A 10,505-nucleotide genomic window follows, 5' to 3' on the forward strand; every position below is an offset into this window, starting at 1 on the left:
TTATAACGCTTATAACAAAAACAAACAAAATCAACCACAATGTAAAGAAACACATATGAGGCATTCATAACGTTTACAAATAGCCTAAGTGTCATGCTCCATGCATCGTTCATTCATTGCTACCTTTCATATAACACTTATACAAACACACAACGAACGAAGCAAAAACATGCTTCCATACACCCCTTATACTATAATGCTTATAATATAAAGATGATGCATGAATATGCTTATTGCATGCATAAATATAACTCTTATATTTTCATGATCTATGCGCATGCTCTCTTATAATTTCATCATGTCATATTATAACACTTATAATACATGACGCATGAATAATTGCACAATCTAAGGTGGGTTTCAAATCTATATGTCAAACACTTTGCCATATGTCAAACACTTTGCCCTATAAACCACATACATCTCATGTATATAAAACAAATGTTGATGAACCGAGAAAATATGTCTCAAATCCTCAAAAACTAAAGCTAACTATTACAAATTCAAAGAGTCACTAGTTCAAACAGGCGAACCGGGTCTTGAATCATTCGGTCGAAGCCCGCATCTCCACTGATCGTGTACCAAACTTCCCCACGATCGTCTAACGAAAGAGTAAACGCTTTACTCAATTGTTTACCTACGTTTCCAATGCTAAACGATCGTTTAGCAACGATCGTCTTTTCACTATGCAATGAAGCACGAGGTACGCGATCATGCAGCGCGCTCCGCAACGCAAGCCTTATATGATCGTCTAAACAACTATGATGCGATGAAGTACGATCGTCTAAACCATCGCTGAGCGAGTGCCTTTGTATCGTATACCGCATGATCGGTAGTTAGTGACTATGCGATGAGCATGCTAACTACACAATCGTTTAGCGCACTCATCTTTTTCTTAACGATGAGTATCAAATGCTCCCACTCGATCGTTTACCTTCAGCGTCTACACGATCGGGTAAACAACGCTACGCAATAGAGTAAACGCTTTAACCCATCGTTTAGCATTAGCTAAATGATTATTTAGTAAATATAGACAATCACATAGAAAAATCGACACGATCGTTTAGCCAAAATCTAACGACCGTTTACCTGAGGCTATACGCCACGACCAACTCTAGGTCTTCTTCTTCGCTGAGAACCGCATCTTCATGCTTTGAAACTTCATCATAAACAACTCAACATACTCATACACTTTGAGTTACAGACTCAGTTGCATGTTAATTATGCCCAAAGACACAAGGGCCCTACAATCTTTGTAATTTAAAGAAAGCTTTATACAGAGGCAATTAACCCGTAAACATTCATCAATGCCATCCACAAACGTATTTAACAATTAAACGCAATGCAGAAACCCCACCACGACTGTAAAGCAAATTCAAAACATAAGTGAAATTTGGAATATCATAACAACCTGACTCTAATACCAATTGAAGAAAATCGAACATGAGGATTTTCATGAGTAGCGTAATGATCGTTCCAAATCCCATTAGTATTTGAACATAAACAATTATAGTACACAAACGGAAACTAAGCGGTCATACACAATACGAAATTACAGTATGCTTAACAAATATCAAGGGAAAGAATAAACATACCTTTGAAGACTCATTTTCAATCTCCCTTGATCCTGAACGCTCGTTCAATCAGCAAGATAGCAATCCCGAACCCTCAAAAACTACGACCAAAACACTGCACGATCACAGCGATCCCCAAGATCACGAACACAATGAATAGCCTCCAAAAACCTCGAACTATGTCGAGTTGAATACGACACACCACAATGGCTACCTTGGTATTCTCAGAGTGACTTGGTTAGAGGAAGAGTCTAGAGGAAAAATCATGTAAATGATTGAACAAATAGGAGATGACAAAGTCTATCGTATAGATGATGCCCAGTTGTTCAGAAGAAGCTCTACGATTGTTTAGCAAAAGCTTCACGATCTTTTAGCTATCGGCCAACTGAGTGAGTTGTCGTGTAGTGTCACTCCACGATCGTATAGTCTCTCTTCAGCTATCGTTTAGTGAATCTCATTCACTTGACAGCCTTTCCGTGAGAACTCTTTTCCATAATGGAAAATCTCAAATCATTTTAGATTTAGAAAAAAAAAATTCCTTTTATCTCACGGTTACCATGAAACCACCAATAACCTCCCACTCAATTGATTATTAGAAAAAAAGAGATATCCAATAATTAATATTATTATAAATATATATGATAACCAATTTACCATACTTTATTTATAACCTATAGTTTAAATATTTCATCTCATGTAACATGTAAACCATAATTCTTTTTCTATTTCATGGTGCTTAATGTAAATCTCATTTATATTAATCCTCCACTTGATGTATCTCATGTATCACACCGATCATATCATATATATAACTGAATTACCTCTCGTCAATTTGAACATTTCAAATCAACAACAAGAACTTATTCTCAACTTGAATCCATTGAGCTACCAGACCTGTAGCTCGAAGCTCCAACGGTACGTGAATAACTGACTAAACTCTTTAGTCACAGGATCCACCATCCGTTAACTGCCAAGCACTCCATAAAGACTGATAGCCGAACTCTTCTTACCACAGATATATTATGTATTCATATCAACCAATCAACAGTGTGATAACCCTTCACAGATCGCTTGTAAGTACAGCTGGTCAATAACTGTTATGCCCTTATAGTTACATCTAACTCCTTAAATACCACTGATCCCTCTAATGAATATAAGCTATAGTTCTACTATGGCTGAGCCCTCTCTTACAAAGAGAAGTTGTAGCTACTATGTTCAAGACCTGGAATCAACCCTTAAGGGAGTAATCTATCTACTTACCCCTGCTTTGGGAAAGGAGTGAATTCTATCTTGTGTAACTGAGTTCCCAGCTCCCAAATCAGACAAGTCCCCAAAAAGGTAGGCATGTTGAGTTGGCAATCTGGCCACTCTCACCCATACTAATCAAAGGACCGTCCTCAAAAGCAAGAGTTCCCAAAACACTCAGGATTGAAGTCATGTCAACTATGGTCATTTATGTGAGATGTAAATCTCTAGTATCAACGGTGTTATATACAGAGACTAGTCATCTCGTGATCTGATCTTATACAAACTCTTTGTATAGGATACCCTCGCTCGCATGTCTCCACATGAATGGTCAGGATCTACCATCTATAGTAGTTCACAAAACTTGCAAACCTCTATAAAGCGAGTTGTATCTGTAGTGTCATTAGGATCAGGTATCCCTCCTTAATCCTTATACTATTGACCTATTTAGGTTATCACTTAAGGCATGATCCACTTGTATATCCCATATACATGCTTAAGTTTACATACAATAACCATGGAGCTTTGTTTATTGGATATGAGTAAATGCCAAATAAAATAACTCTTATTTTATTCATAACAATGTATATAAACTACAAACTACAAGACTCCGGGAGAATTAGGACATCAATCTCAACAGTATGTCATATAGTAAAATACCACAATAGGTTATGCATTATTCATGCATCATTACATTATAAATATTCTAATATATAGTTGCATGACTCAATTTTATAGCATGCTCATGCTTCATATAATAAAATGTTATAATATATGTTTGCATGCATTAATAACATAGTCATGCATAATTTATATTATAAGTGTTATAATATATAGTTGAATGTATGGATGGATGTATGTTATTAATTATTTCATTACTTTAGTATATAAGGGTTATGTATGTTAAGTAATGAAATGGAATTGCATGAAGTATGTCACTACTTTAGGTTATGTTATAATTGTTATAATTTACCTAAGTATGCTCTAACATGCAATAATTGATTTTAATTTATTTCATTTCTTTTATAAAAGTTATAATAAAATGAAATTAGAAATTAAAATAATAATTCAAAATTGCATGCAAACCTTAGGTTAAAATCATTTTTTTAAAATAGTTTTAAAATATGATTCACATAGACCTAAGATCACATTTCTAATGAGATTAGAATAAGTTTAATAGGATTAAATTGATTTAATTAAAAGATTAAATTTGTAGCAAATGTATCTATAAGGGACCTTTTGTCTAAGGCTAGTTCTATCAAGGTTGAGGTATTTAAGTTGGCAGAAACGAAACATCCTTACTTGGGAACTGACATGAAAAGGTGAATTAGATAGATTTGTTACAAGCATACGATTGTTTATTAAAGTTTATTAAAGTGTTTAATGAACATTAATTAAAATTGTTTAACTATCCAAAGTAAGTGTTACTTTTGGGCAAATTTAAACAATCGCTTAGTCAAATAATTAGTCGTATTTTTCTAAGTTAAATTAACCATAGGTAAAACACTTAGTGGGAGGAAAATGAGGTATATGATACTTCATTTTTCCTTTTTCATGTATCTCTATATAAGTTCACACTGTAAGATCTATACTCGGCCTCGAGGCACCTTTTCTTGTGTCCCACTATCTTTGAAGCAAAAATCGGCATGACTTATGTACTAAAGCGCAATCGCTAACTGCTCCCCAAGGTTATCACCACCTCTAATCTTAGATGTACACTCATTAAAGAAAAGAAAAAAAAACCAAGAAAATTGTTTTCGCTCAGAACTAACAGACGAGAAGATGAAAGAAGAAGTATTCAGACTTGGAAAAAAAACATTCACTATGAGAAGTTGGGAGAAGAAAAACGTACAAACTGAAAGGTAGTAAAAGATTTAGTTCATTTTTTGCGTAAGCATAGTTACCTAAACCTGCTAGTTCGAACGACAACAAGTACACAAGCATGTGGAAAAAGTTTTTACTTCCACCACAACCACAATTTGAAAGCTCGAATGCAAGCCTTTGTATACAATCCCCTTTGAGAGTCAAAATCTTCCAATATGGGACACCATATTACTTTTTCCTCAATTTTTTTTTTTTTGCTTTTCACTATGGGCCAAAAGCCCAAATCACTCCCAACACTCCCTTCTTAAATCATGTTGGAATGTTTGATCGGCTCTTTTGGTTGAATCTTTTCGAACTCAAGTTCTCCTTGTGTTGTAGACCATCGTTTGAATGACTAACCGGGAAATCATTCTTTTTCATTTTAGATGGACTTTCAATTTTTTACCAAATCTCGATTGCTAAAGAGGACCAAGAAAATACGACCATCACTTGCACCTATGAGACCTACACCTTTAGTTGGGCTTTGTAACACCCAGGTATGTTTCAAAGGTGTATGATGAGAATTTTTTCAAATTTTATTGAAAAGTGTATAGAGGTCTTTATGGATGATCTTACTGTCTACGAAGATTCTTTTGAGGATTGTTTACACAACCTTAGTTTGATCACGAAAAGATGCATTAAAACAAGCCTGGTTCTTAATTATGAAAAGTGTCATTTTATAACTTCTCATGGCATCTTGTCTCATCTAAGGGAATTGAAGTTGATAAAGATAAGATATATGTGATTGCTTAGGGAAGTTTGTTCTTTTCTTAGAAGTGTATGTTTTTATAGGTGCTTTATCAAGGACTTTTCGAGATTGCTCTCCCTCTATCAAACTTACTACAAAACGATGTCCATTTTGATTTTAACAAAGAATTCCATAAAGCTTTTGACACTTTGAAGGAGAAATTGACTTCCACCCCAATTCTACAACCTCCACGATGGAACATTCCGTTCGAAATCATGTGCGATGCTAGCAACCTAGCAGTTGGAGCAGTTTTAGGGCAGATGGTCGATAAGAAAAGCCATGTCATTTGTTTCACATCAAGAACTCTCAATCCGACTCAAATCAACTACACCACGACCTAAAAGGAGTTTCTCGCTATTTTCTTTACGTTGGATAAATTTTGTTCTTACATTCTTGGTTTTTTTGTTACGATTTATACTAATCACACTGCTCTTAGATACCTTATGACAAAGAAGGAGTCCAAGCCTCGTCTTGTTAGATGAAAATTAATTATTTGCTAATTAGCTTAGTTGATTTCAATTAATGAAATAAAAACTTCTTGATTATGAAATATAATAATTAAATTAGTGAATAAGAACAACATATGATGTAAGTGGGAGTTATAAATTTATATTTGATGATAACAATGAAGTATAAGATCTTTTGGATTGGTAATTGACGTTTTTATTTGTTGAATGAATCGAAACAAAATGAAGATGGTGGATGGGGACTACACATTGTGGGAGAAAGTTGCATGTTGTTCACTGTCCTAAACTACATTGTATTGCGTTGGTGAAGAATATAAACTCAAACATTCAACTTATTCAAGAACTATTTCATATTTCTTTAACTTTTACAGTCTGTTATTGTAACTACTTGTATCAGAAAATAGTATAAGTACTCATCATTTACAAATTTCATAGCATACAATACAATAGCTTCAAGAAAAACTTGAAATCTGTAAAAGAAAGAATTTGTGACTTAGCTCTCAATAAAGATCTCTCTCCTTCCGGTGGACGTAGGCAACATTTTGCCGAACCACGTATATCGTTGTGTAGCACTTCTCTTCTTCCCTTCGTCTACGAGATTACATGCTTTTGTTCTTCAATCGTTTACTCGACCAGTCGCACAAATCAAACAGAGAAATTAGGGTTAAAAGAAGTTCTGCAGAAATCGAAAAGAGAGAACGAGAGAGCAAGAGAGAGAAAGGAAATTAATTCTGAAAACATCACCCATCAGATTAATTTTTCTTTCACTTCCATCAGGCAAAGATTAGTGGAGCAAACCACGTGGAGCACATCAGCTAGAAGTTCATGGACAAACGGTAGCCAAGTATTCTACCAAACCAAATTCTTTTGGGGCAAAATAATTAGACTCACGAATTGGATCAACAAAAAGGGCCACACACATTATTCATCATTTGGGCTTATTTCAAACATACAACAAGAAACAGGCCCAACAAAGTGGTATCAGAGCAAAAGACTTACAAGATTATAGTTCTTGAAGAATCAAGAATCAAGTTTTTCAACAAAAAATGTCAATAGCAAGATTCGAAGTGGAGAAATTCGATGGCAAAGGAGACTTCGGCCTGTGGAAGGCCAAAATCATGGCGATTCTCAGCCAGCAAAAAGCTCACAGCACCCTCTTTGACCCATCAACACTCCCTGCCACTATGACAGCCCAAGAAAAAGAAGACTGGGAGCTGGCAGCCTATGGTACATTGGTTCTAAACCTTAGTGATAGTGTTCTTAGACAAGTTTTAGATCAAGAAACTGCATATAGGATATGGACTAAACTAGAAGAGTTATATACTACTAAAGATCTTCCTAGTAAAATGTATCTTAGGGAGAATTCTTCACATTTAAAATGGATTCATCTAAAACTTTAACTAATAACTTAGATGAGTTCAAGAAAATTGTTGCTGAATTTAAAACTCTAGGAGAAAAATTTGGTGATGAAAATAAGGCCTATGTGCTTCTAAACTCCTTGCCTGAACCCTATAAAGAAATTAAAAAATGCTCTAAAGTATGGAAGGGACAGTATAAGCACAAACACTATAATCTCAGCCCTAAGAACTAGAGAGCTAGAATTACAGATTGATAGAAAGGATCATCCTAGTGGTGAAGGGCTATTTGCTAAAGGAAACTTCAAACAAAATCATTCAAAGGACAGAAAACCTCACAACTCAGAAGATAATAAATCAAAATAGAAAATGAAATGTAAGTATTGCAAGAAGAAAGGACATCTAATTAAGGATTGTTTTACCCTAAAAAGAAAGAATCAAGAGAAATAAAAGGACTCAAAAGGCAAACAGCCCGAAGCATCTGTTGTAAAAGGCTCCTTTATCTACTAAGATGCTTTAGCCTCAACTTAGACAAATCCAACCATGTAAATCCTCTAGGAAAACATGATTGGGTCCTAGATTCTGGATGCACCTACCACATGACCTCAATGAGATCTTGGTTCAACACCTTTAAGAAATTGAAGGAGAAATGGTATATTTGGGAAACAACCAAGGCTGTAAGATAGAAGGCATTGGCTCTGTTTCTATGAAACTTAAGGATGGAACTATTAAACTTCTTAGGAATGTGAGATATGTTCCATTACTTAAGAGAAATCTACTCTCCTTAGGAATGCTAGATGCAATTAGGTGTGAGTATAGGGGTAAAGAAGGGACCCTTGAGGTGCTAAAGGATTCTAAGGTGATATTAGTTGGGGAAAAGATAAATGACTTATTTGTGGTCAAAGGAGTTGAGATGATGACAGAGGCATATGTTGCCACCACAAATGAGATCACAGAGGCTGATGTATTGCACAAAAGATTATCTCACATTAGTGCTAAAGGCCTAGAAGTCTTATCTAAACAAGGGATTCTACCTAAAAGTCTCTCAGAAAATCTAACCTTTTGTGAACACTGTGTTTTAGGAAAAGCCACAAGGCAAAGTTTCACTAAAGCACAACACACCACAAAAGCTATCCTAGACTATATACACTCTAACCTATGGGGTCCAGCTCCTACACCTAGCCTAAGTGGCTCAAAGTATTTACTTTCTTTTACGGATGACTTCTCTAGGAAAAGTTGGGTCTACTTCTTTAAAACTAAAAACCAAGTGTTTGATAGGTTTAAGGAATGAAAACTCATGATAGAGAAGCAAACTTCTAAAGAAATTAAATACCTAAGAACTGATAATGGACTGGAATTTTGTAGTGAAGAGTTTAACAAATTCTATAAAGAAACAGGAATAACTAGGCATAGGACTGTTAGATTCACTCCTCAACAGAATGGAGTAGCTGAAAGACTAAATAGAATAGTCATGAAAAGGGTTAGATGTCTTCTATCAGATGCAATCCTTAGTGAAAAATATTGGGTTGAGGCAGCAAGCTACCTTAAATAAGTGTCCACATTTCTCCCTAAACTTTTTAACTCTTGAAGAAAAATGGACCACACATCCACCTAACCTAAAAAATCTAAGGGTATTTGGATGTGTTGGCTATATTCACCAAAATCAGGGGAATCTAAAGTCTAGGGCAGTAAAATGTATGTTTGTTGGGTTTTCTGTAGATGTCAAAGGATTTAAGATGTGGAATCCTACTGAGAAAAGGTTTGTCATAAACAGAGATGTTACTTTCAGAAAAAAAGAGATGTTTATGCAAAAAGAAAAGACAACTTATGAAGTTTCTAATGGCCCTAATACTGCTAGGATTGAGGTGGAGACACCTAAAGATTCTTCTACGAACCATAACCCTCCTATTGAATCGGAAGAAGAAGAAGAGGATATCTCAAATGAGAATACAGGGAATACTGAAGTTGTACCTGATCTAAGTCAGTATTCTTTGGTTAGGGATAGGCAGAGAAGAGTGATAGTTCCTCCAGTTAGGTATACTGAAACTAACTATATGAACCTAGTCCTAAATGCCACAATAGCTCCAAATGAACAAGAACCAGCAACTTTTGAGGAAGCAGTAAACTACCCTAATGTTAAGTCTTGGATTCAAGCTATGTGTGAAGAAATGAAATCACTCACTGTCAATAATACTTGGACCCTAGCCTCTCTTCCTAAAGGTTGCAAACCTATAGCCTCTAAATGGATATATAAACTAAAAGAGGGTTCTACCAAAGAAGAAAAGCCTAGGTACAAGGCAAGGTTAGTGGATAAAGGGTCTACACAGAGGGAAGGCATAGACTATACTGAAATTTTTTCACCAGTAGTAAAACAAACCTCTATTAGACTACTTTTATCTCTAGTTGCTCAGTAAAATCTTGAACTAGATCAACTAGATTTAAAACTGCTTTCCTTCATGGAAACTTAGATGAGGTTATCTATATGGTTCAACCTAAAGGGTTTGAAGAAAGAGGGAAGGAAGACCTATACTGTCTTCTAAATAAGTCTATATATGGTCTAAAACAATCCCCTAGATACTAGTATAGAAGGTTTAATGATTACATAAAGAGTATTGGATTTCAAAGAAGTTCCTATGATATTTTTTCTTATATTAATTCATCTACCTATAAGGATAAAGTCTATCTACTACTCTATGTTGATGATATGCTACTAGCAAGGAAATCTAAGGAGGATTTAATTCATGTCAAAAATCTCCTAAAAAAAGAATTTGACATGAAGGACTTGGGTTAGTCTAGAAAAATCCTTGGGATTAAAATTCAAAGAGACAGAACTTCCTCAACTCTAACCATTAGCCAGTTAAGCTACTGTGAAAAAGTAATTAGCAGATTTAATATGTCTAATGCAAAACCAGCCACTATACCTATTGCTAGTCATTTTAAACTTTCCTCAGAAAACTCACCAAAAGAAACAGACATAGAATATTTGACTCAAATGCAATCAATTCCATACAATCACGCAGTAGGGAGTCTAATGTACTTAATAATATCTACTAGACCAGACCTTTCATACAACACTAGTCTAGTCAGTAGATACATGTCTAACCCTGGGAAAAGACATTGGGAAGCAACAAAATGGATTTTAAGATATCTAATTTGGTCTAAACAGTCAAAATTAACATATCAAAGTATTAATGAATTAAATTTAGAGCTATATGGATACGTTGATTCAGATTTTGCAGGTGACCAAGACAAA

The sequence above is a fragment of the Benincasa hispida genome, chromosome 6 (genome assembly GCF_009727055.1).
Source record: "Benincasa hispida cultivar B227 chromosome 6, ASM972705v1, whole genome shotgun sequence".
In the NCBI taxonomy this organism is placed as follows: Eukaryota; Viridiplantae; Streptophyta; class Magnoliopsida; order Cucurbitales; family Cucurbitaceae; genus Benincasa; species Benincasa hispida.